Source organism: Bactrocera tryoni, chromosome 5, assembly GCF_016617805.1.
Source record: "Bactrocera tryoni isolate S06 chromosome 5, CSIRO_BtryS06_freeze2, whole genome shotgun sequence".
NCBI lineage: Eukaryota > Metazoa > Arthropoda > Insecta > Diptera > Tephritidae > Bactrocera > Bactrocera tryoni.
The window spans coordinates 71,079,908-71,106,838 of record NC_052503.1 but is presented as its reverse complement, the minus strand read 5'-3'; the positions used below and the strand labels follow the sequence as shown (position 1 = coordinate 71,106,838).

Here is a 26,931-nt window from a genome sequence, read left to right as displayed (position 1 = left end):
AGCTTACAACTTCTTTGTCTCTAATTTGCCACTCTTCGTGCACTTAGCTCTTTAAAATCTACCACAAACACACAAACAAAGCATATAGTAAGGCAACTGATGGTTTACAAGCAAGCGCGTAGCATACCTTTAGGCAGTATTGTGGCGCAGTTACTGCCAGGTCTATAATACTCATTTCTATAGCAGAAAATCTTAACATTATATTTTATTTAGTGGTTCCATCGAATAGATTTATGTTTATATTACTTCTATCCAATATTTATATGTGTGTGCGCGCGTAGGGTTGGGGTGTGTCGCTTATAAAAGTATATAAAATGTAATAAATCTTCTCGTGTAGTCACGTAATGACAACATAATATGTGACTTTGCCTAAGCAACTCACACATCAACTGGAATCATACAAACACACAACAACAACACGCCATTGATAAAAAATAAAAAAAGTCTTAATGACACATATATAAAGATATGTACTAATATAATGGCGAGCGTGCAGTCACTGGTTTATACCATTACCAATACAAAACACTAAAAAAATGTGCGACAAATCACACAGGCCGCCAGGCGCACTCACTTCACTCACACACACACAGCCACAAATGTACATTAGCTTTATTGAAAATCGCACATATTTGTATTTACTTGCCTTTTTATTAGCTTGTCCGCCACATATTTTTGGCTTTCCGCCTTTTTTGCTACGGCTGTCCACTTTCCTCTCCCCCACTTTGCTTCACCAACGTGCCTACTGTTGCTTTACGCTCTCCCACTCCCCAACAAAGGCAACATATTTTAACAATTAATCATCGCTGCACAGCTCCTTATGAAGTTTACTTGCGACACCAACAATAACAACTCTATATTCAGAAGCTTTGTTATGTGTTATCAAGCCAAGTTAAAGCTCTGTGTGTGTGCGTGCGTGTGTCTGTGTGGGCGTTGGAGTAAATGTCTTGTTTAGTCTTGTCTAACAATTTGGGTCGGAGCAACGGATTTTGCTTTGTTTCGGTTGTCTGGCCTCTTCATATTTCGGCAGATAAATGGGCGTTGCAAATTTGACAGCAAAGCAAAAAGCTAGACATCATAGGTCAATATTATTAACATATACGAAATTATGGCGGTATGGCGACTGTTTGCTTGACTGATTATGCTTGTTTTGTGGCAGTGAAATTAATTTTTGGCAATAATGAGGGGAATTCATATTAATTATGCGGTGATTATGTTTCAATTTAACAATATTTGAGCTTTGGTGGCAATTATGAAGAATTTGTTCAAATATGTGTAAGATATATTTCAGAAATTGCAGTTTTTATGACTTTCTTTAGTAATTGCGAAGTTATATGTAGAAAATAAGCGAAATTATCTTTCAAATATATAAAAGGTTTTTAAAATTTTTTTGCACTATCCATAAAAAAATACTGACCTCAACCACATCTCAAGTGAACATAAAGATATTCGATTACCATTCTTAGTTCGAACTTTTACAGGAGTATATATACTTTTTATGCTGATCACAGTACATTACCGTTGACGCGTTATTTGTAACACTCAAAAGGAAACGTCCAAGACTCTGTAAAGTGTATATTTATAAATGAACAGTATGACAAGTTGAGTCAATTAAGCCATGTCCGCCTGTCCGTATATACGCGAACTAGTCGCTTAGTTTATGATATATGGATCTGATATTTCACACACGTCCTTTTCTTCCCAAGAGGCTGCTCATTTGCCGGAACCCCCGATAACGGACTACTATAGCATATAGCTGCGTTACACACTGAACGTTCGAAATTCTGTGCTTGTATGGAAAACTTTTTTTATTTGACGAGCTATCTTCACGAAATTTGACAAAAGTTAATGTCTAAAGCAATGTCTTAATCTTCAAAGAAATTATTCAGATCGGATCACTATAGCGTATAGCTGCCATACAAACTGACCGATCATAATCCAGTGCTTGTATGAAAAACTTTTTAATTTGAAGAAATATCTTCTTGAAATTTGGCATGGACTATTGCCTAAGACCATAACACAATCTCCAAAGAAATTGTTCAGATCGGACTACTATAGCACATAGCTGCCATGCAAACTGAACGATCGGAGTCAAGTGCTTGTATCGAAAACTTTTTTATTTCACATGATGTCTTCACGAAATTTCTCATAGCATACTGCTCAAAATGATGCTATAATCTTCAATTATATTGTTCAGATCGGTTTACTATAAAATATAGCTGCCACACATACTAAGCGAATTAAATAAAATTTTTAAAAGGAATATTTTGTATTTGTTAAGCTTCGGTGTAATCAAAGTTATCCTTTTTTCGTATTTTTTAGCAAAAATGTAGTAAAATCAAATTACCCCCACACACTTGAAAATAATTGTAAATATGTATGTATATTCCGCTACTAAAGATTTTACCATGTTTCTTATGGCTATATCGCCATACTTTAAAATTTTCGCTGCCTAAGCTCTTTTAGTCACCAGCATCATAATACTAAAACTCAATGTACCGCAACAACAAGAAAACATTTTCTAACAGTAATTTCACTTGGAAACCGCTACCTTCTAAGCGTTTCCTGTACTCAACGAATTTTGCCTGCTAAAAAATTGCTGCCGTGAACCCAAATTTGAGCCAAAAATGCGTACTTCTGCCAACATATGCACCTAACTTTTTCATATAAGCGCTACTGACACGCTTTAAGCTTATATAAGCAGTCTGTAGTAGCTTGCCACGTCAACCCGTTTGTCTATTTATAGACGCTTATCTGCCAATTTCAAGTTTTATTATTTTATTTTTATATAGAGAGCGCGTTTATACAAATTATTTTTGCTAGATAACACAAGTCGCTGATGCACTAGGTCGTTTAACGGTGGATTAACGCTCATGCGCTACGACTTACACACATTTATGGGTGCGCGCCGCAACTTTATATTTTCAGTGTGCTCGATGTGTGTCAGAAAATATATTTATTTGTGGGTATGTGTCGGTATATTAGACTATATGTGTTTGTATATTTGACTGTATGTGTTTGTATATGTGATTGTATGTGTTTGTATATTTGTATGCTGGTGCTTGTATATTTTTTATATGTATATGTATGTGTGCGTGCGCTCTCCGTAATCGCTTGTTGTCTGCGTATTATCAACAATTTCTACCCTTCATTGATTATTTTATCTATGCAACATCCCCGATACGCGCTGCCGCCCTTGTCACAACCGGCATACACACACATATAGATATGTCGTTTACATGTGTTTGTATGCTGGCAGTGTGTTTACGTGTCCACCAGCCATGCTGGTGTACGCAGCAACTTTTTCCCGTATCGTATTTGTGCCTTGTTTTATTTTACGTTTTCTCTCGTAATTTCATTTTACTTGCTAAACATCTTTCGTTTCGTTTTATTTGCTGTCATTCGCTTTGCTTTACAGCAATTTTCGCTTAGTTGCTGACATTGCGTTGTCTGCCTTGTCGCCTGGCACTGTGTGCGTTTCTGATTGGAATTTTTTCTCGCACTGTATATATCTCGTTTGTTGTTGTTTTATTGGTGCGTTCGTGCGTCGCGCGGCAGCGTGTTGGCGCACAGCTGTTCGCTAGCTGGTGCTGATTGCGGCTTTTCCCACTTATGCGATTTCGCTACGATTTTCCACTGTGTTGGTGCGTTGACTATGCTCTCAGGGTTTTTGTTGTTGTTTTATTTTAGCGTAAATATATGTTTTTTTTTTCACTTTTAAGCATGACACCAAGATTTCTATTTCCATTTTTGTGTCCTCATTTTTTTTGCTTGCCGCTCCTTGCTCTGCTCCACAAGTCTCTTGCTCGCCTGTGCATCTCTTTAAGGCTGACACAGTTTCTGCTCATTATGCCATTTAAAGTTTGAAAGTATGTTGCCAAATAATGCAAAAAACATGGTAGTATCTAAATCTAAATTTTGCCTAAGTATTTGCGTACTACACGCACTCTCCTTAAGACGCCAAAAGCGCGCAGACAGTCAAACCGCCATAGTCACTTGTTCTCATTATCCTTTTTACAACTTCTCGCCATTTTCGTTCATTTTCCACAACAAAACTCGCTGCTCCATATTACTGTTATCTCATCACCATTTCCACGCAGACTGCTGCTGCACTCACACTTTTCCCCTCTCTCGCCCTACCATTGTGCGTACGCGACATTGTCACTTGTTCGGCGCTGCTTATTTGTTGTGTGTTGACTGTGTGGCGTCGTGCGCCTCACCAGCAGCTTTTCATGTTATGTTCCTTTGACAAACACCAAAAGCAAAAAAAAAAAATACTTACAAAATAAAAAAAAAGCACACAAAATAAAAAAAATTCGACAAAAAAGCAAAACAAAGCTTCGAAAAAGTTGCCAAAACAAAAAGCAAGCGACAACCAGTATTTTCGCATATGTAACGGGCATATCTGTCAACGCACAAAATTGGAGCAGCAGACTCACTGACATGCATTTGGTGTGCTGTGCGTGGTTGTTTGCTTGTTGTTTTCGTTTAGTTGTTGTTCGGTTCGTTATCCCTTGGCAGGGTGTAAGGAAAATAGCCAGGCGTTGCGTGCGCGAATTTGCGTTTTTCTCTCTTTTGACGCATGTTTCGCTTTTCAGCAGGATTTTCCATAGAATATATCGATAAATATGATATATTTGAAAAAAAAAAAAAACAAATGCTGTTTCTTATTATTGCCGCGAGCTCCTGCAATTTAATGTGTCACACACACATTAAAGACAAAATACTTTGTGACACTCCAGTTATATTGAAGCATACATTAAGGCAGCCAAATAGAAAAAGAAAAATTAAGCAAAATTTTGCAAGAAAAATTATTTGTGAGGCATATTTTTGGGCTTTGAAGCTGATCGGAACGAAAACGATTTTTGAGGCATATTTTTGGGCTTTGTAGCTTATCGGTACGAAATAATTGTGGAAATATGCCTTAAGTTTGCAGTACGATCCGACTATTTGAATGTTTACTTGAGCTACAAGTTTTGGAGTCTAACTTTAAGAGCATACATATCTTATGTTTTCTTTTTTACTGATTGAGTACTCAAATATCATTTTAAAAAAATGTTAAGTGGTGAAATGAACGAATAGTCTGGAATTATTTGCACCGTTTTTTATATTTCTAAAGGTATTATAAAAAGAGCAAAATTTTTGAAGCATACATTTTGGCTGTAAACTTATTTCAATTAAATATTTTGAATAAAGCAACATTTTTGAAGCCTACATTTTCGCTGTAAACTTATTTCAACGAAATATTTTGAATACATGCTACACAGCTACAAAATACTGAAACTGCGTATACATTTGTCAAGCAGCTCTAGCCTTCTTCTTTCAGTGAACCTCACTCCAGGTATGGCTGTATGCAAATTATTTCGTTTTAATTTTTATTAGTGCTGTTAAAGCGAGAAAGACGAAGAGACAATGTGAACAATGTTTTTTTTGTGTGACAATAATGTTCCTTGTATGTTAAATTATTACCAAGTCCACCTTTCATTTTCTAATTTTAATAAGTCTCATACAATATTCAGTGTATAATATAATTTCACATAATTTTTTTGTCGCTTCCAACAAATTAATAATAAAATCGTGGACTTTACTTTTCAGCCTCCATTTGTACTTCTTTCCTCTCAAATAAACGCCTACGATTTACACCTGCCATTATAATTATCAGAAAAATATTAATTAGAATCGTAATAGAATTTCTATTATAGTTCTCAACCAGCTTATGAATTTTTAATAGTAAGAGAACCTAATGCATGACGTATCACAGATATCCTAAAAGCATCAAAAAATTGTATGCAAGTTGTTGTCGAGTTGGCTAAGTCAGGAATCTCTGAAGTACATGAAACCAACACTTCATACTCCTTTTTTTCGTTCGTAACTAAAATTCTTTTAAAACTCTCGGCCGGTTTATGAATTTTTAATATTAAATTAGCCTATTTCCTAAAATCAAAACTAAGAAAGAGTTGGCGAGTTGTTGAGTGATTGAGTGGTTGGCTAAGTCGGGAGCCTCTCTATATGCATCCGAAGCGGAGACAATACTGTGTCTGCTATGAAGGGTCGAGCGGAAGCTCAAAACGCAATTTGAACAAAAGCATAGAATAGATGGGAATCCGCAATCAAATGCAGGATAACGAAACTGGTCAAATTGTGACAAGGAAAAAATTAAGGACTTATTACTTAATTCCAAAAAAAGTATATACAGACTTACAGCTACCAAAACGGAACATTTTATACTTGGAGAACATGGGTTAAAAGTGGATATGCTTTGTAAATTATAACAGTTGCCGCTGTGAGTACACAGCTCAACGAAGTTTTAGAATTCATCAGATACCAAGTCTTGGATATCTAACCACGATAATATATTTCAAAATCTTAATTACAGTAATAAAGTTCAGGCGCAAATCGACTATAACAAGTATACCTTTCACAATTTTTCGACTATTTTGAACAATTTCTGAGAGTCCTACATACTACTTGGGCAACCTCCAGCACCATAACTTCACTCAAATGCAGCTCATACCAATTACACGTTAAAAAGCTTTCATTTGCTCACTGCTGTGATGCCAATCACAATACATTCATGCCTAATTGCGACTAATTTTCATACCCACACACGCTTATCTAGATGCATTTCACACCAAATTTAATGGAATTAGCATAGCATGAGCACATGCAAGTACAACACAAAGCGATAGCAAGGAGCCACAAAAAATATATATAAAAAAAAATAAGTTAACCAAAAGCAACAATAAAAGGCAAAATAACGTGCAAGTTACATATGTGTTGTAAAGCATACCAGTAGGCGTTCAAGCAACTGGAAAAATACTACAAATAAGGCATAATTTTACGCTCGACCCAGCGCAGTGCTGCAAAGTCAAGCAAAAGGCTAAAGAAGTTGAGGTGGTGAACGGCTTAAGTTAAATATAGGTGACTAAAAATAGACGCACAAGCAAGTGCTGAATGAACAGTGTTTGAGTGGGAAGAAACAAGTGAAGGTCAACTCTGTCTACACACCAAATACGGTTACAAGTTATGACTAAATGTGGGGCGGGTGTTTGTGAAAGGCATATAAATATGTTTAATAGGAACATAATGAAAAGGACCGCAGACAGAAAATAAACTGAATTATGCCAAAAACTATGCTAAGCATATATCTAAACACACGGCGTCAATGAACAACAAAAAATACTATAAGTATGTATTGTACCATGAAAAGAAACATGTCCGTGTACGCCCAGTATTACGCCTTTTACCACAATAAATGTATAACTTAGCATTACAAACACAATACTCATAACTCTAACCAAAAATATACATATGTATATAATGTTTAATGTCTATACTAGTAACACAGTGATTTATGCATTTCTCGGGCAAATTATATGTTTACAAAGCCACTAACAAAAAAAAAACATATATTATGAAAACACCTCTTTTCTCTTGAAAAGAGCCGACAATATGCTGAAAACTACTCTTGCTATAGCGTGTTTTTATTATTTTGTTTTATTTTTTATTATTTTCTTGTTCTTTTATTTTTTGTGTTTTGAATTTCGTTATTTTTTTTTGCTTTTTTGGTATTTTCCCCATGTTTATTATACTATTTTTTTTGGTATACTTTCCATAAATGTTATTCAAGACGTAATGTGCCAATTATTTAAGAAAACCACAAGTCATAAATAGCCGTTAGCACGTAACTGAGTGTAGTTCTCTGGCTGGCGCCTGGCGGGTATGCAACGGTTGCCGCTGACTAGCGGTAATTACATGGTTAAGCGCATGTTTACCAAAGCGCTAAGTGTTTATTATGTTTATGTGGTGCGGAAATATGGCAAATTTGGGTAGTGTGTTTAGGCCTAATATATATACATATATTTGTTCATATACATATATAGATATATTTATATTTGTATATTTTGGTACTAAAAAAGGCATAATAATAAAAGTTGTGTAAACATTTGAAAAGAAAAGCGAGATTTATAACATTTCTAATTAGTGCAGTGTATTTGAAAAAACTATATTTTTAACTTCAAGATTAATATTTTGTGAATTTTTAGAAGTATTTTTTTTTGGGGAACTTTTAGTTTTTCTAATTGTTTATACTTTTTTGATAAAAAGAAAGTGTATTTCCCATACTTCAAGAAAAATGGCGTGAGCTTAATGTCCTTTCAGCACTTAAAAAATGGTATATCTAAACTTAAAAAAAAACACTTTATTTCTTAAAAAAAATACGACATATGGCAACCCTGTATATAATGTTTAAGTTTATAATGTATATAAAATATAAAAAATGATAAAAATTATTCAGAATACTAAAATCATTTACTTAAACCGCATTTTTTGATTAAGGTAAATATTGTCCATAGAGTTGCCATTTCTTTATTTTTTTTAAACTTAAAATTTTGTAGAAATTGGCTGTTTTTAATTACATTGAATCTTATACAGTTTTTCTACATTATATATGAAATTAATAAAAATTAACACGAATAGGGTTGCCATAAAAATTGTTTGAAAATTATATGTAATCTCTTTAAACTATTTATAATTGTTAAATATCAACCAAGAATATTAAAATCATTTATTTAAATAGCATTTTTTGATTAAGGAAAATATTGTCTACTATTTAGAAAAAATAGAAGATTTGGTAGAAACCGATTGTTTTTTACTACATTGAAAATTATGCCACTTTTACCACTTACGCACATCATAATTGCAATCCATTAAGATTTAATACTAGTAGGGTTGCCAAGCAAGTTTTTTTAAATAAATAAAAATAAATACGGTTGGGGTTGTCAAGAAAAAAAAATAGTTTTCTACACTATATATGAATATAATTAAGAATTAATACGAATTGGGTTGCCAAGCTAATTTTTTTTATGAAATCTAAAAATAATTAGGAATTAACACAAATAGGGTTTCCAAACAACATTTAAAAAACATTTAGATTTAGTTTAATTTTTTTTAGTATATTATTTTTTTTATAGACATGATATTTACAGTAAATTAGGAATACCTTAGGTCTTAATAGAAATTTCTGTCGACATGTTCTTAAAAAAATAATGTTAACGATTTTCGAAAACATATTAATTTTTAAACAGTAAAAGTGCCTAAAATATTCTAAAAATTTAAAAATGTTTAAACTTTGTTAGTCTCTTCCGAAAGCAATCCACCCAAAATTGCCTTGTAGTGCCATTTCCCCCACCATCTACTCCTGATTCCAACAACTTCGCAGTATTATTTATGGTTTGACACAAAAATTAGCAGCTAATCAACATAAATAAAAATAACGCGACCGCCTGACACCGTTTTTATGCACTAGGCCTATGGAAACGACAAAACAAAGCCAACATTTCTATGCGTTATTACATACATATGCGCACACTAACTTTTCCTTTGAAAGCGACAATCACAGTCACCGAAATTACTTTCATTGTTGTAACTGTATTCATACACTTTATGCCTTACTCCGCACTTTCTTTGTGCCGATTTTTTTTCTTTGCTTACTTTCATTTCTTACGACTCCTTTGGCGAACTGCTATTCTTTTACATACTTCACTAATAAAAACCAATGTAAAGCACCTTGTTAACTTGCGGCGCACACGTACACATTAGCATATGAATGTGCCACAATTACGAGCGTATATGTAGTACGTGCATGCATACTTCTACTTGTACTTGTTTATAAATATTTTATTAATTTCTTGACATACTTTGTGGCGCCTGTGTCATGTGTTGGCTCGTGCATACAATGCAAGTTGGTTGAAGAAATCTTTGTGGTGTTGCAAAATTCATTGAACGAGACATTTTTATTGCTGTGTTAAATGCCAAACGAAATAAGTTATTGCTGTTACGTAAGTGAGTTGTTAGCGTCGTAAGAGACGACATTAGTAGGTGGTTGTGAAAGTAGTAAGTTACATAAGGATTTAGGCAAGGAGAAGGAATATGTTATTGGGGAGAAGGAGGAATTTAGTGAGGAGAAGGAGTTTACAGTGCTTAACATCATGAATAACTCTACTCTTTGTAGACTAAGGTGATCAGATGCCAATAAATAGTTCAAAAATTATAGTATTGAATATCGCTTTTTATTATTGAAAAGTGGCAACCCTGTAAATAAAATAAAAATTTAAATGGAAACTATAAAAAATACGAACCCTTTTGGCACCAAAGCTAGAATAAACTTCACAAATAAAAAAGTTGACCATACAAAGGCTTTACTTTCATCGATCAGTTTGTATGACAGCTATATGCTATATCAGTTCGATCTGAACAGGTTCTTCGGAGATTGTAGCTTTATTTCAGGCTGTCATCAGTGCCACTTTTAGTGAAGATAACTTTCCAAATAAAAAAGTTTTTCATACAAGCACTTGAGTTTCGTTGATCAGTTTGTATGGCAGCTATATGCTATAGTAGTCCGATCTGAAAAATTTTTAGTCAGATTATAGTTCTATTTTAGGCAATAACTCACGCTATGTTTCGTGATAATATCTGTTAAAATAAAAAAGTTCCCCATACAAGGGCTTGATCTTGTTCGGTCAGTTTGTATGACAGCCATAGGTTAAAGACGCCCGATATCAGCGGTTCCGACAAATAAATTTCAAATCGATAACTCAAAAGCTGAGGGACCAAAATGTCTGTTATTTTTACGCAATCTGTCAGATAATATTATTAGGGTTGCTATGTCATGCATACCCTGGTGTCTACAATTGCCGTGAGAGCAAATTTTTCTTCAATCTTTTCACTAAAATAGAAAAATATATTTCATATCTTAAATACAATGCTTTTTCAGTGCCTCAAATGTTTGGAAAATCAATTTTCCTCACTTACACTTTAAGTTCAAATCTCTTTGGCGTCGTATAGGTACTAAAAAGCCCATTACGACCGTCGGGCGTCTGTCTGTATAGCGGCACTATCTTGTTTGTACTCATCTAGCACAACTTTAGTTTGCTATTTTCGATTTTTCCTGCCATCACTTTTGTTTTGCTACGCAATTTTATTGTCCACGTACATGAGTGTATGTGTAACACGAAGTAGTTGTTGGAAAATATTTGAAGACCTCTGCCTTTAACAATCATGTTAACCTACTAAGCACTAAGTATCGAGCTACACACACACAAGCAAACAGTCTGTTTATTTTGCTATTTTCTCGCTCAACCTCCTTTCTGCGTCTCCTCAATGTTTCATGAAATTGTCAACCACTAAAATCGCATTTGGCTTGCCTCAAACGCAGTTATAGGATTTCTTCACGATTTTTCTTTCACCTACTTAATATTTTTCATTGCATATACATATGTATAGGTATCATATATATTTTATTGAATACGCTTATTGTGTCATCGCCGCAAAGAGACGGCGTAATCAAGCAAATATATAGGTGTGTGTGCAGAGTGCTCGAAGTGCTTAAGGCACCCAGCGCATGTGGCTAAGCATTAATAGTAGTAAACTATTCTAGTCAGCTATGCGTGCACATGCACTGGGAGCGCTGACCGCTATGCTACACCGTGTCTACGTGCAACCACCCTTAGCTGCATGCACCACTTTTGCCACCCCATTGTTGCACTAATCATTACGTAGTTCCACGCTCTCACCCACCGCCTTCTAGTATTCAGAAATTAAGTTTTACCGCTCTGCTTTTTCTATGATTGCCACACAACCCTCTTCATGCCACAATACACGAATACACGTACCATCTAATTATATGCGCAGTGCTTCATGTTCTTTAAGCCACTGCTGTGTCACAGTGCCCTCTGCAGCCCCTCACTTTTGTCCAGTGCTGATTAGATATTTCGAAGTCAACACACACACACAGCGGCTTATCGCTTCCAACCCCTAAATATACACTATGGCATTCTTAATAAATGCATTTACCTTTTATTACAGTTGCCTTTGTTGTTCGTCTTTAATTTTTTTTTGCTTAAATTCCGCCTACATTCCTGTTTGCCTGCGCGTCCGACGCACGTGTGATTTCTATTAAATTTTTTCATGTAAATTTTTTTCTCCTTAACTACGTTACAATAACTAATATGAATAGCCATACGTGGCTTCAAATGTTGCTGTGTTATTAAGCGTGCGGCAAGAGTTGCAGGCTTCTGAGAGTTGTTCTGAAAATTCTGTGTCCCAATTAATTTTGGTTTCATATTATTTTCATTTCATTGCTTCGTCAGCGGCACTGACCTTAAATTAATCCGCTTTGGACTCATTAGTCGATCTTGTTGCTGAAGTAATAAAGGTAGCTTTTAATAAGTGAGGAATCCAATCTGAGCGTAGAAACTTTCTTAGGGAAAAAAAATTATGAAGCAGTCGAGTATTCTCATACTGTGCTCTTATTTCAAGCAGGTAAGTTTAAAAGTAGCAGTTTCTCTTTCATAAATTCAAGGAAATTTATTGAGCAATGAGTCGCTTGATGAAGGTGCTTTTCAAAGTAAATAGGACTTAAAAAAAAACAGATCAAATGGTTTTTTCGACAAAATCAATTTATGTTATTCAAAATAATCACCTTTTTGCACGGTCCAAAAGCATGTCGAACGAGTGTTTTAGCTCGTTGGACAGGAAGGCCGCCAGTAGGCCGGGGCAAGCCTTTTGAATGGCCTCTACGTCTACATAACGGTTTCCTTTCATGGGCAAATGCATTTTTCCGAAAGGGAAGAAGTCGCGCGGTGCCATATCAGGTGAATAAGGGGAGTGGTTAATGGTTAAAATGTGATTTTTGGTCGAATAATCGTCCTGCGATTGTTGGATTCTGAGCAATTTTTGGTCGTCAGTCAATTTGTGAGGAACAAACTGTGTACACACCTTTCGTAAGACCAAATGTTTGGTCAAATGCGATAAGTCGATGTTTTGGAGATGATCAATTCCATTTCCATGAATTCCAATGATGATTTCGGCTGATTTTTGATGAATTCCCGCACAGTTTCTATGAACTTTCCGGTGATTACGGATTTTGAATGGCCCACATGTTGATCGTCATTTATGTCCTCGCGACCACTTTGAAAACGTTGAAACCACTCGTGCATTCTGCTACGGGATGGGCAATCATCGCCATAAACTTCTTTCATCAATTGAAACGTTTCGGTAAAAGTTTTACCAAATATAAAACTAAATTTAATGTTGGCTGTTTGTTCGAAGCTCATTTTCGTACCGATAACACAAACATACTGACCCTTAAAATGCAATAACTTTACTTCCAACCGTTGAAATGTTAAGAAATTCTCACTGGACAATAAAAATAGCAGATTCTAACGCACCAGTCGACACATAGATGGTGCCACTAGGGGGCGCTAGATTCAAAAAGTGCTGCTTACTTTGGAACTCACCTTGTATTTAAAAAAAAAAGTTAACAGTTTTTATTTGCTTGATCTGTTTTCTCTCTGTAAAGTACCACAATACTTGGGATATAATTCTAAAAGTTTAACTTCTTTGCATTGACTATAAAAATGACTAGCTCCTGCGCGTTTACCTTTCTGCTATTTATTCAATGCAGTTTTCGTTAAACTTAAATTCAGCGCAATACCTTGTAAATACTAATTTTTATTACCGAAATGGTTTTGAAAATTTCTCCACAAATTTTCTACACCTTACAGCATTATTTTTCTTATTCAGCAACGTTTTGCTCTTTTCTAGTCAATATTACCTATACACTTGGCATTTTGTTTATATTTTGCCTTTACCGCATACGTGTTGTTCTTGTTGTACGCCGTGCTAAAAATAGCTGGAAAATATATGTGTGTACGCGCGCGAAATGTAAACAAAAGGCAAATACTTTCCACTTGTGCAGCGGTGGCATTCATTGGTTCATTGTTGCCTTGCGCTGGCTGCCAAGCGTTTCAATTCAATTGAATTTGTTTCGATTTGTTATTACCATGCAATTGAATCGAATCTTATTTTTAGCTACTTTTTTTAACTAAATACTCACATAGCTATATAGTATAAGCATAAATATGTATGTGTTTTTATATGTGTGGGTGTGTGTGTTTTTATGCACATGTGTGTTCTAATTTATTAGATGTGTGAATATAGGGGGCTCAAAGTTGCCTCACTAATGCCATATTTTGATGCTGAATTTTTCCAGATGCTGATGTGGAATTACGTATACAAAAACAGGGTGTTTCGTGTGTGGTGCAAAGTAGAAAAAATATTACTTGAATAATATCAAGCTGTTTTTTAAGAGAGGAAACTAGTCGTAATAACTAAAGAAATTTTGTCGCACTATAATTGTCAGAAAACAAACTTTAAATATATTTGTTTAGTATTTCAAAACCTTCACTAAAAAAAGTAATATAATTCTAAATTAATAAATACTAATAGAATATTAAAAAATGCTAAATAACTGTTACCTGTTAGCTATCATCTGTTATAAATACTAATAAAATATTATAAAAAGCTAAATAGCTGTCATTTGTCATCTGTCATAAATTCTAATCAAATATTATAAAATGCTAAATAACTTTCATCTGTCGTTTGTCATCACTACTAATAAAATACTATACAAAGCTAAATAATTGTCATTTGTCATCTGTCATAAATACTTATAAAATATTATAAAATGTTAAATAACTGTCATTTGTCATCTGTCATAAAATCTAATAAAATATTATAAAAAACTAAATAGCTGTCATCTGACATAAATTTTAATAAAATATTATAAAATGCTAAATAACTGTCATTTGCGATCTCTCATCTGTCATCTATCAGAAAACATCCTTTATTATTGAAAGTTAATTTTTATTCTTAGAAGAGCATACAAAAATTAAGCTAAAATATGAGCGCAAATTTATTGGCATGATCAGGAATGACAATTATTTAATAGAGTTGCCACTCTTTCAAAAATAAATGTGCAGATGACTGTAAACATATTTTGGAGAAACTTTTCCACATACAACCTAATTTGAAAAAAAAAACCTTAAAAAATTTAAGTAAAATAAAAAACAAAATGTTAAGAAACATGCAATTGAAATCCACCATGAAACTACCTGAAACATTTCAAAAATACTTCAAAAAGTTTTTGTTTTGATAAATCATTATTTTTGTTTTAAATGTACAAAATATGCAATGGGTTATAACTAGGGTAACCATCAACTAATTATTTTATTTTTTTAATAATTTTTAATAAATTTCATTGTTATGAGGTGAATGAAGAGAAATTATACATGGGAATCTAACACAGTGGAGTGGTTTTTAGCATTTTCTGAAAAAATTTAACTATATATATATATATATTATTTAATCCGTCGGAAATATTTATTATTTTTAAGATTTTAATAAGCTTCTGCATTGGACGAATATGAAAGTTATCTTAAATATTCCATAAATGTTTGGAAAAAAAATCCTTATGTTAAGTGAAGAAATAACGAACATTTCAGCTCAGTAAAAAATATATATTTTTAATTTTCTATAAATTTTTGTTTTTTTTTTTTTGAATGACTTTCAAGCGACTATGAATTTCTAGCAATAAACATTAAAAGGGTCCAGACATGATCAAATATGAAATTATCTAAAATATATACATATATTTAAAAAAAAATCTCATGTTAGGTTTGGAAATAGGTCATACTTCAATCCAAAAATATATATTTTTTTTTGTAATTTCCTATACCAACACAAAATTCCCAAAAGAGTTATTTTATTTGGCCATTTTCTTTATCAATATAAAATGCCAATTATTAGCCCAACTCAGGCACGCGCCATTAATTACTACTTTTCTAAAAGCCATATGCCTGTACGTCAACAAAAACTGCAATTCATCACAATAAAAAGTACTTACTTAAAGAACAACTTCCTCTCCCACTTCAAGCTTGCCACAAGCGATTATTTTCACATAAATTTTCACAAAAAGCAGCGACGACAAATTCAACCTGTCACAAAATACACACCACTCATGCGCTTACTAATTACCCAGCCCGCATTTTACATATTTACTACAACATTAAATTACTGGCGCTTACCTGTGCCCCTTTCGTTTTGGTGGAAAAATTGAATTTTCACATAATTTCAGCCATTCACTACTTAATTAATTTCAATTAAAGCAACATAAGCAGCAACACCTTGTTATTAACCAACCGCACAGACAGCCAGCCACGCAGTTAACCGCTTACGCTGCTTTTGCTGTTGTTTTCGTTGTTGTTGCAGCTTTCATACACAAAATTTGGCGTGTCACACAGGTGTCGTGCCGGCGCCGGGCACACGCTGCCAACTTGCAACACGCAAAATTCACAAAAAGAGAAATGAGTTAAGGCGCAAGGTAGGGTGCAGGAGTAAGCGGCAGCTTATGCGGCGTGGAAAGGAGCAAATGGCGCGACTGCTAGTGCGGTGAAGTTGGAAAAATTTATAGACAAATTGGTTGAGCGCCAATGAAGCGTGACCGCTGAAGCATGCAATTCGGTGGCAAGTATGCAGCGCGGTGTGTACCAAAGCTCAATAAATGCGTGCAGTAGTGTGTGTGTGTGTGTACATATCTACAGCACTCGACAGCCATGGCGCGCTTTTCGTTTGTGACTCGCTCATAAATTTGCCGCCGTCAATGCCAACATCAATGCCGTTCACACCGACGCCACCGCAATGCGCGACAAACACCTGTGTGGCACAGGTTGGCTGCGCGTTGCAAAGCTGTGTGCGAAAATTTTCTGCGTGAGGAAAGACAATGTCAATGACAGCAGTGAAAAATGCATTTTTTTCAAGGACTCGACGTGGCAAAAAGGGACTGTCACCGTAAACAACGAAAAAGCGGAAGTAAAAATGCAAGCAAATAATTTTGCGTGTGTAGAAGTTAAAAAAATTGGAAATGTTACACTTGAATAAAAAAAAAACAGAAACAACAAAAATTGACGCAATCACTAATGACGTGACATTGACTGACAGCGGTGACGGCGGCCGCCACTGTGGCTGACGCGCCTGGTGTTAGTGACACTTTGAAGGTTTGGGGGTAGTTGTCCTGTTAGAAGCACTAGAAGAAATATGTAGGGTGCGTTTCTTAGATAATTGCTCATAGTAGCCGAAAACCGTGGTTGCTCAACGGGGATGTATTGATTGGCTTTTTGTTGGATTAATTAACTATATGCCCCGAAATTAGCATGAGTATCACAAACTTTATCGTTGCCAAGTAGCTACTATTCCACAGAAATTATTTATAAGTGGCAACGTTTGCCAGAAGAAGCACGTTCAGAAGTTACAGCTGTCGAAATTGCGGAGTTTGGGGATTAATTTGCGTTGTTATAAGCTCATACATGCTCAATTCCTCTCTTATAAGTGCAAAGCCAGCAACATTATCGAGCGTGGTGAATCGCGAATTACGTACTTCGGGATCCTGAATTATATACTTCGAGATCCCGAAACCAAGTTTTACCGCTAATACTTTTAGAAACATATCTTTGTTCAATTATTACATTATTGATTGTGCTGAGTCCCGAATTACGTACTTCGGGTTCCCGAATTATATACTTCGAGATCCCGAAACCAAATTTTGTTTACAATACTTTTAAACCCCTATTTTCATCAAATAATATACTACGCAAACATTTTGTTTACATCCCAATATTTAATAACTTCTTCAAATTTTATAAGAGAGAGTGGAAGAGAGAAACCAGGAAACAATAATAAGCATCTACATCAAACCATTTCTGTCAGTCGCACAATAGAAAAGTAAAATATATTCATCCAACTCCATAAAATACACCTTTACTCTTGCGCTGCAAGCGTCAGTCCACATTGTAAATGAACATATGTTGCAAATACGCACACATACAAACATAAAAAATGCATGCACACACTTCTTGCTACAGCTGAATGCAACTGCAGCTGGCAGTTCACTGCACTGCATGCAAAACTAAAATAAATAAAAAAATTAAAAAACGAAAATAAAATTAAAAACTTGAAAAAATTCGTAGACAAAGTAACTTAGCCGGCTGTTGTTATTGTTGCTTTTTTACCCACTCCTACCAATGCACAATGTCTAACCATATTTTTACAGCGCTTTACAGCATATTTCCTGCAATCACGCAGTGAAACAATTTTTAGCAAAAAGCGCTTGTTTTGCTGCCACATTTACACGCCATTTGCAGTGCCCGCGCGGCCATACCCACCAACGCCCACTATTTGCATGCGAGTAGACGCAGGAAGCGTGCATGCGCTTGCATAGAATGTACATACAAACAATAAAGTAATACATGTGTGTGTGTGTGTGAGCAACTAATGCAACATTGTATGTCCATGTGGCATGCAGCATTTGGCATTAGAAAAACAATTCACTCAGCTTACTTGACATTTTTGCATATTCTCTTTCGGCAATGCCATGTGCTCTTCCCGTTATATACATATGCACATATTTACGGTACTGTTTTGCTTACCATCATCCATATTCCTTGTTGCAACATATTCAATTGCCGCGCATACCCTCTTTGCAACGTGACGTGGCGTAAGCGTGACTGACAAGCGACTAATGCCACAAACAACATTTGCGCTCTTGCACAAAAACAATTTGATTGTTGTTGCACAAAAACAAAGTTGATTGTTGTTGCAACATTGAGATTTTTGCTGTGTCTTTTCGGTCGTGCAGCTTGCAATTTCTAACGATCTGCATGCGCCGGTAAGCACTGTAGCCTCCACTCTCTGCCGCTCACACTGTTGGTACCTCACAGCAGACTTCCGGTTGAACGCATTTTTATGCAGAATATTTATACTCGCTACATTTGGCTAGTGAAAATTGTTGTTGCTCCTTTTTAATACGTTTTTGTGATTATTCTGCGAAATTTCGTTTTTGTTTTTGCTTTCTCATATGTCTACCCGCTAATAGGTTTGTATATGTTTTGACGCATTCGGTAGACGAAAAAATGCCTTTAAGTTGAAGACGCTCTTTTTAAATAGACTTTTACTTCCGTATATCGCCTCTTATTTCAATTACTCAATTTTTGAGTGACTCACTCAATTCTGAATTATATATAAGGCGGAATTCAACAAAATAATATAAAAATTTAAGAAAAATATAAATCTGGTTTCATATATAATATAGCTATAAAGAGTTTCTGGTATTGAGATTTCTATTATTAGCGACTCACTCATATTTCGCTCAATTACACAATTTTTGAGTGACCCTCTCAATTCTCTATTCTTCATTTTGAAAAAAATTTGGAATCTCTCTGTTGGACATTTGGAATCTCGTTTGCTTAATTAAAATTTTAACTCAAAAATATGAGTAATTTAATTTCAACTTGATTCTAGATTTTTTACTTCTAACATTTTAAGAGCTTCAACTCTTTTCTTTCGTGAGCATCAGCATATGCAATGCCGAGTTTCTTACTTTTTCTGGAACATTTATTCAAAGAAAATTTTCACTCAAAAATAAGAGTAGTTTCTTTAAATTAAACTCGAGAATTTTTTATTCTATAATATTTTGAGCCTTCGACTGTTTCTTTAACCCGCTGATAATTACTTGAAATCTCGCTTTTATAACCTATTTTTTAGAGTTTACTCAATAAAATTTTCGCTCAAAAGTTTTAGTAATTTATTTTCAGTCAAACTCAAGATATTTTACTTCTATAATATTTAGAGCCTTCGACTATTTCTTTAACCCGCTGATAATTACTTTGAATCTAGCTTCAATAATAAAGTTTTTAGAATTTTCTCAATAAAATTTTTACTCAACTCAATATGAGTAATTTAATTTCGACTTTGTTCGAGATTTTTTAGATATAAAATTTTTAAGACTTAAACTCTTTTCGTTCCTAATTATCACCATATGGAATCCCGTTTTTCTAATTTATTCTCTAAGATTTATTTAATAGAAATTTTCACAAAAAGATAAGAGTAATTTTTTTTTATGAAACTAATGAGCTCAAGCGATTAACAGTCAGAGATTTTACTGGCATCCTTGGAATACATCAGTGAAAACCATTTTGAAAGATCAATTCGGCCTAAGCAAAGTAAAAGTGTGATCAATACGTCAATAAAATAAAGGAATTGGTGCTTGAGAATCAACGATTACCTGTCAGAGATCCTACTGGCATCATTGGAATATCGAGAAGGATCAGCGAAAACCATTTTGAAATATCATTTGGGTCTAAGAAAAGTGAAACCACGATTGGTTCCGAAATCACTAAAATTTTTCGAACAGCATCGTTGCGTTAACGTCTGCTAAACAATGCTTTCTGACTGCAAGGATGTCTAGAAACATATTGTTATTAGCGATGAGTCTTGGATTTATGCTTTCGACCAGGAAAAAGACGATAAATCGGCTGAATAATGTAGGAAAGATGAGTCGAAACCGAAAAAAACGTTAAAGCAAGTGAAAAATGAAGGTTTTGTGGACACTTTTCTTAGATTATCGAGTTGTCGTGCACTCCAAATTCCTTCCGACCGGAATACTATTTGAAACTATTCGTAAAACGAGACCGGCGTTAAGAGCCAATAACTCTTGGTTTTGCACCATGATAATCCACCATCACATACTGCATTGTTTCTTTATGAGTTTATCACCAAATTTTGGGGCAACATTGTGCCAAAATCACCGTATTTGCCTGATTTAGCTCAGTGTGGCTTCTGGCTATTCAGCTAAGTCAAAAGACCGCTCCGGGGAAACCATCTTGAGTTAGTTGAAGACATTACACGTGATTCGCTAAGCGCATTAAAACATATTCCGAAATTTTACTCAAAGGACTGTTTCGAGGTTTTACTATTTTTTGCTCATAGTACATATAATTTTGCAATCATCCGAGATTGTTTGAAGAGTATTTCTCAATATTTTTTTTTGACTTAAATATTTTATTAAAAAAAAAATTACCTAAAAAAATTTTTAAAAATAAAAATATAACTAATAAAAAATTTTAATATACAAATAAATCTTAAATATATTCCAAGAAAAATTTACATATACAGCCATATCCGTTATAGAGCGGACTTGTTGCAGGTAAAATAGCACATCTTTTGTTTATACGCTCTAAATACACTTTCATATGAATTATCGCTGCAAACGCGCATATATTGCTGAGTGCGCGTTGTTTACAATTCATGCTTCGCAAAGCGCAAATTTTCGCTATCAAAACATTTATATGGAACGTAAATTTCAAAAGCAAAAACAAAGCTAAAGAAAATAAATGGAAAAGTATAAATTCAAAAATTCAAAAACAGGAGGCAGTTTACCAAAATAAAGCGCTCGTTTTAGAAAGAGATGTATAGTTGTTATATATTTGTTTCCTTAAATTAAATTTATTATTTTTTTATGGGTGGCAATTTTTTTCTCGTTTGCAATTTTTTTATTTGTGGCAATTTTTATTGTCTGTATAATTTTTTATTTGCTTACACTTTACTTTTTTTGTGAGCAAATCTGCTATCTTAACCACTCGCTACTGTTGCAAACACACTAACCACTTTTCGGCTTTTCAAAACTACTCAGTTTATGCGCCAGCTCAACACAAAGCGCCACTACTGTAATAAAATACAGTTTTTTCGCCATTGTAAACTTTGTTGCTATTGCCATATTTTTTCGATTTTTTTGGCGCTTAAAATAAAATATTGTGTAGAGCATTGAAAGAGTGGTGTATGAAAGGGTAGCTACATATATGTATATACATATGTACATATATAAAGAATGCAACGGTATAACGAAAAGCCCTCCCAAAAATATATATTATATAAAAGTAGTGCTTGCTGCAGCAACAAATGTGGTAACCTAAATTCAGAGCAACAACAAAACACACTTGTTTGACTAAGGTTTGTCTGGTTGTTGGCATACTTTTAGGGGTTGTTAGCTGCTAAGTAGGGATGGTAGTAGGCGCATGACTGCAAAATGTGAAGGCTTTTGCGGTAAAAGAAAAACGAAGACAAAATGGGGCTGGCACTAAGGCATGACGAAAAAAAATATACACTAAAACCAGCAAATAAATAAGGCAAATAAAGTAAGATGAATAAAAAAAACACAACTCTTTAATAAAAGCTGTTTTTAAAGCTGCAATTAGAAACTGCTGTAATAAAAATAAATTAGCGCACCTCACAACACTGCAGATTGCAACAAAAAATGCAGATTGACACCTACAAGCTTAAAAATTACAAAAAAATCAGAAAAAAATAGATGATAAAAAATAAATAACCGTTATAGCTAGACACTTGCTTTTAACGCTTTATTGCAATGCCTATTTTATACGCCTGCAATTACTAGCATATGTACTGGTAGTTTTGCAAAAAATGTAGTGCATAAATTTAGGCGCAATGCCTAAGCTATGCTTGACAAAGCATGAAAAGTGGAAAAGCTGAATAGAACGCGGCTGAAAGCAAGCATGTTAAAAAACTGCATGCAGTTGAGATTGTAATAAACGAGCGCATAATAGAAAATAACACACACACACGCACACATATATGCCGTATTTGCATGCTTTTGCCAGGCGGCTGCATGTATTGGAGCAGACCAGCGCAGTAGAGCGCAAAAAGTGGGTGGAGGCAACGCGAAATAATAATAGCAGCAGCAACAACAACAACAGCAACAATAACAAAAATCAACAGTTTCACAAAGTAGTAGCACCACTACTATAACTATATGCTGCAACAACAAGAACAACAACAACAATGTAGCCTATGCGCATGCAAAATATGCTTACATGGCTGAGATAGTAGAGGCAGGCACTCTTCACTTGTTACTGTTGTTGCACGCTACTTTTGTAGCCAATGCCTTTGTTTATGATATAGTCGCTGTTGTTGGCGCAGGCGGAAAACGCGCTGGAATGCACATTTGAAAGCAACAAAAAATATAATAAAAAAATAGAAAAAAGAAAGAGTAAAAAAACTATGGCGGCTAAGGGGTTTTTATGTGCCCTGCTGCAGTACTGAGACACCTCAGCGCGCTAGGGTACTCCTTGCATTTGTGCAATATTGTGGCAAGTTTTGCTGGCGCAAGATATGAATGCAAAAACTATTGTTAATATAAAAAAAGTGTTAAAAAAGTAAGATAAAAATGCAAAAGAAATTTCAAAAAACCAAAAAAAAATCAAATAATTTTTTTTTTCAATAGAAATATACTTTTTGATTTTAAAGATGCCGAAAACTGCATTTTCTAGCGTCAAACTGTGTTAAGACACCGCAGCGGAAGCTTTTTGCTAGGTGAGCAATAATACGTAGTAGCATACCTGCAGAAAATGAGAGATTTTATTTTTAATGTTGCTGAACACGACTTTTGTTGTTCAGTGGCGTTACAAGAACAATATTAAATATAAAATTCTTCCATTTGCGCCGTTTTATAAAAAGGCAAGCTATAACTAGCACCACACAGCTGTAAAAGCTGTGGTATTATCATCATATATTCAGAACTTATTTTTTCTCTGGGTCATTTTCTCCTAGTTCGAAATCGAAGCATACATTTATGAATTAAAAATTTTAAAAATTCAATGTTAGCTATAATATATAAATATTTGTATTACTGAAAAAAGTACCTATACTTGGATCACCCTTTAAATGCCAAAAAATTGTTGAATGCAAAAAACAAATGATTTCAAACTATTTTATTTATTTTTTTAAATAAATTTTGGCTTAAATTCACACTCGTTTCTAAAATTCATTGCACACATAAAGGCTAAACCAATGCTTAAGCTGAGCCAATAAAAATAAATTCAAAAATTTCACACAAATCATTTTGTACTGAGGACTCGACAGAATTTAATAAATGAATGCTTAAACTTTGCCAATAAATTCGAAAACTTCACAAAAATAATACTGTAGTATGGGACCCGATAATACTCTTCACTGGAAAAATTGCGTATTGTACAATTAAATATCGTTCCTTAAGTAAAATTTAACCTTAATTTGCATTTTTTAAAGTCCGAAATGTAAGCATAAATTTAGTATGAGTTTTACCTCTCTATATAACTTTCTCCCAGTTCGAAATCAAGGTGTACATTTAGGATGAGGTTTACTTTTCTAAATCTCCTAGTTCGAAACCAAAGCATACATTTAAGAATAAGTTTACTTTTCTATGTCTATTTCCCCAAGTTCGAAACGAAAGCATACATTTAGGACGAGCCTTTCCTTTCTATATCATTTTCTCCCAGTTCGAAGTCAAAGCAAAGATCTTGAAAGAGTTTTGGTTTTCAATACCACTTTTTCCAAAATCGAATTAAAAGCATACATTTAGGATGAAATTTTCTTTTCTATGCCCCTTTTTGCAAGTTCGAAGTCAAAGCATACATTTAGGATATGGTGTACTTTTTTATGTCAACTTTCCCTGGTTCGATGTTAAAGCTTAGATTTGATAAGAGATTTACTTTTCTATACCACCTTCTCATATTCGAAAACAAAACATTCATTTAGGCTAATTTTTATATGTGTTTACCAATTACTCGGTGTTAAAAATCGAAAGCAAATAATTGGGGTGAGATTTATATTTGTTTTTTTATTATTATTTTAATATTATTTTATATTAATTTCTATATATCTTTCTGCAATATCGAAATGAAAGCATTTATTTAGGAAGAAGTTCTCCTTCCATATCATTGCTTTCAGCCTATATGTTAGTATTATCAAAATTTAAACTGATTTTTTATAAACCAACTTTTTAAAAATGAGTTTTGAAATATAATTTGGCAACTTAAAAAACTTTGGGTTACGTACAAAGTCAATGAAATAATTCTCCAAAATTTTGCTGAACAATTGCGACTTCATTAATGCCTAAAAAAATACATAACATGGAAGTGCTATATGTAACAGGTTTCTTTTTTTTGTTTTTGTTTTTTTTTCTGTCTTCGTTTTTTGATATTCGAAGGTTTCTACATTTGACACATGCGTGTCATTCTATTAAACTTTCATTGCGTACCTTTTACTAAAGTTCTAACGCTTCACAAGTCCGTAACCACTTTTCAATTTTTTATTCCCTTACTTTTACCTTTTTTGCTTTTGATACGCCTTGATTCTCTATTTGTTAGTTTCAACTGTGGTCGCTTGTCTATTGGGAATCGCAAAACTTAGCACTCTACATCATTAAAAAGTTTCGTTTATATTTGTTTGCCGGCACTCACAATGCCCACATTTCTTACTCACCCCAAATTTTTCCTTGCTGCTTTATATTATTAGTGCGCTTTGTAAGTTTTCCGAAATTTTGATTTTTTCTGAGTGTCAACCTTTTTTAAACTCAGTTACTTTTTTTATATTTAGTCACATTGAAAAGTTTTGCTTTTAGCACTGACACGTGTTTATATATAGAATTTGGTGGGAGTAGGTAGGTACTTTGTGGTGGCTATCGTAATGTCATGCTGATAATGCAAAGTTGCCTGTGTAGTGTTTATACGCGCCTCAAAGTAACAGAAATTACTAACGCAAACAAAATTTTACACAATTTACTTAGAGTATGCTCTAAAATGTTTTACATCCTAAAGGTAGGCAATAAATACGCTATACGTAGTTGATAAAACGTCTTATGCCGAAAAATATTGGAGATTTTTTCTGAATTGTGTATGGATTATTTTATTATAGCAGTTATAGTCATTTATAATAATAAATAATGCAAAATATATAAAAATTCGCCAAACTGCGCCTAAATGTATGCCACAAAAATTTTGTATAAATGTAAAATGATTGCTTATGGGCACGTAAATAACCCGAAATAACCCGAGTGCATTGGAAACCAATAAAAAAAGCATAAAAGTTCTACACGTACATTTTTAAACCCGTTCCCCAAATTTGCCGTGAATGTAAAACTTCCGAAAATTTTGTTGCAAATAAATACTACATTTTATTATGCGCGTGTGCGTCTAAAAGTTGTAAACATAAAATAACCAACTAAACAAAACAAAAAATGAAAAAGAAAGTGGATCAAAAGCGTTGCCACCACACCATACGCTGCAAATTAGCGCATAACTGGCGATAAGGGCAAGATTTCTCTGATATCCGGAAGTTTTCTTTACATGTTGGCATCACATTTACGCGCATTAAATATGCATGATCAAGTTGTAGGCGCTTGCAGTGCTTCTATAAAAGATTAGCAAAGAAATAAAAAACGGACGCGAACGCATACGAAGTACAAATACTCATAAATCAGGGGACGGGGCTGCATGTGCGGCAAGTACAAGCATGTGTGGGCGAGTTAGTGGCTCACCAGCATAAAATGCCCTTGCCGTTGTATCTGAATATGCACAACGTCATATGCTCATGCATTTTATTATGCCCATTGATGTGATTACGAAACGATAAAAGTTAAATATTTGCTCATCAAGGAACGTAAAACGTGAGCGGCAACAAAGTTGTTCACTTTTCTTCGAAAACTTTACATTTGCTCGGCACGAAGTTTGGGTTTATTATTTTTTTAATATTTTTGAGCGAAAGTCCTTTCGACTTAGGCGTTTTTGAGCGCGTTTCGCGTTCGTAGCATACATTTAGGCGGAAATGGCAAAGGTTGTATAATAGCGTGTGTGCTAAACCTTTTTTATTGACACAAAAGTAGGTCAAGTGTATAAATTTTCATGTTTATTGCTTTTATGGTGAATAAAAGTGTATTAATTGAACTAAGGGATACGAAATTGGATAAAAGTTGAATATTGAACGATTTGCAAGGCAAGCAAAGTACTTCGCAAGAGAAAGCGATATCATTTTATAGTAATAAATTTCTTAAATTCTTTACATTTTAGTCTAATTATGATATACATTTTAGTTATTTGTAAAGTTCACAAGTTCAGTGAGCGACCTTAGTATATAGACTTACCGACAAGCGCCACAGACCTGCTGCTGCCGTGCTATAAAATGCATTTTTGCTTCCATTCTGTTATAAGTTCTTTACTCTCCTTTAAACTTCGCTGCTTGGGACATAAAACTCTCCTTAAGTCCCATCCAACAATGTTAAGTTGCTGCAAAAATTAATTTCTTAAAAATTAATACTTTTGTCAAGTACTTAAACTGTCATTAAACTTTTACGAAAGTATTGAACACCTTTTTATTCCACAACAATGCTAACTACTTTCAACAGTCGACACCTGCAAGTTGCAGCAT

At 34.2% G+C, this 26,931-nt stretch overlaps 1 protein-coding gene across 4 annotated transcripts in view; it reads left to right on the top strand.

The window, feature by feature from the left end:
* Positions 1-26,931, top strand: part of LOC120776614 (CUGBP Elav-like family member 4) — a 975,983-nt gene that overhangs the window by 579,189 nt on the left and 369,863 nt on the right. The window lies entirely within an intron of this gene.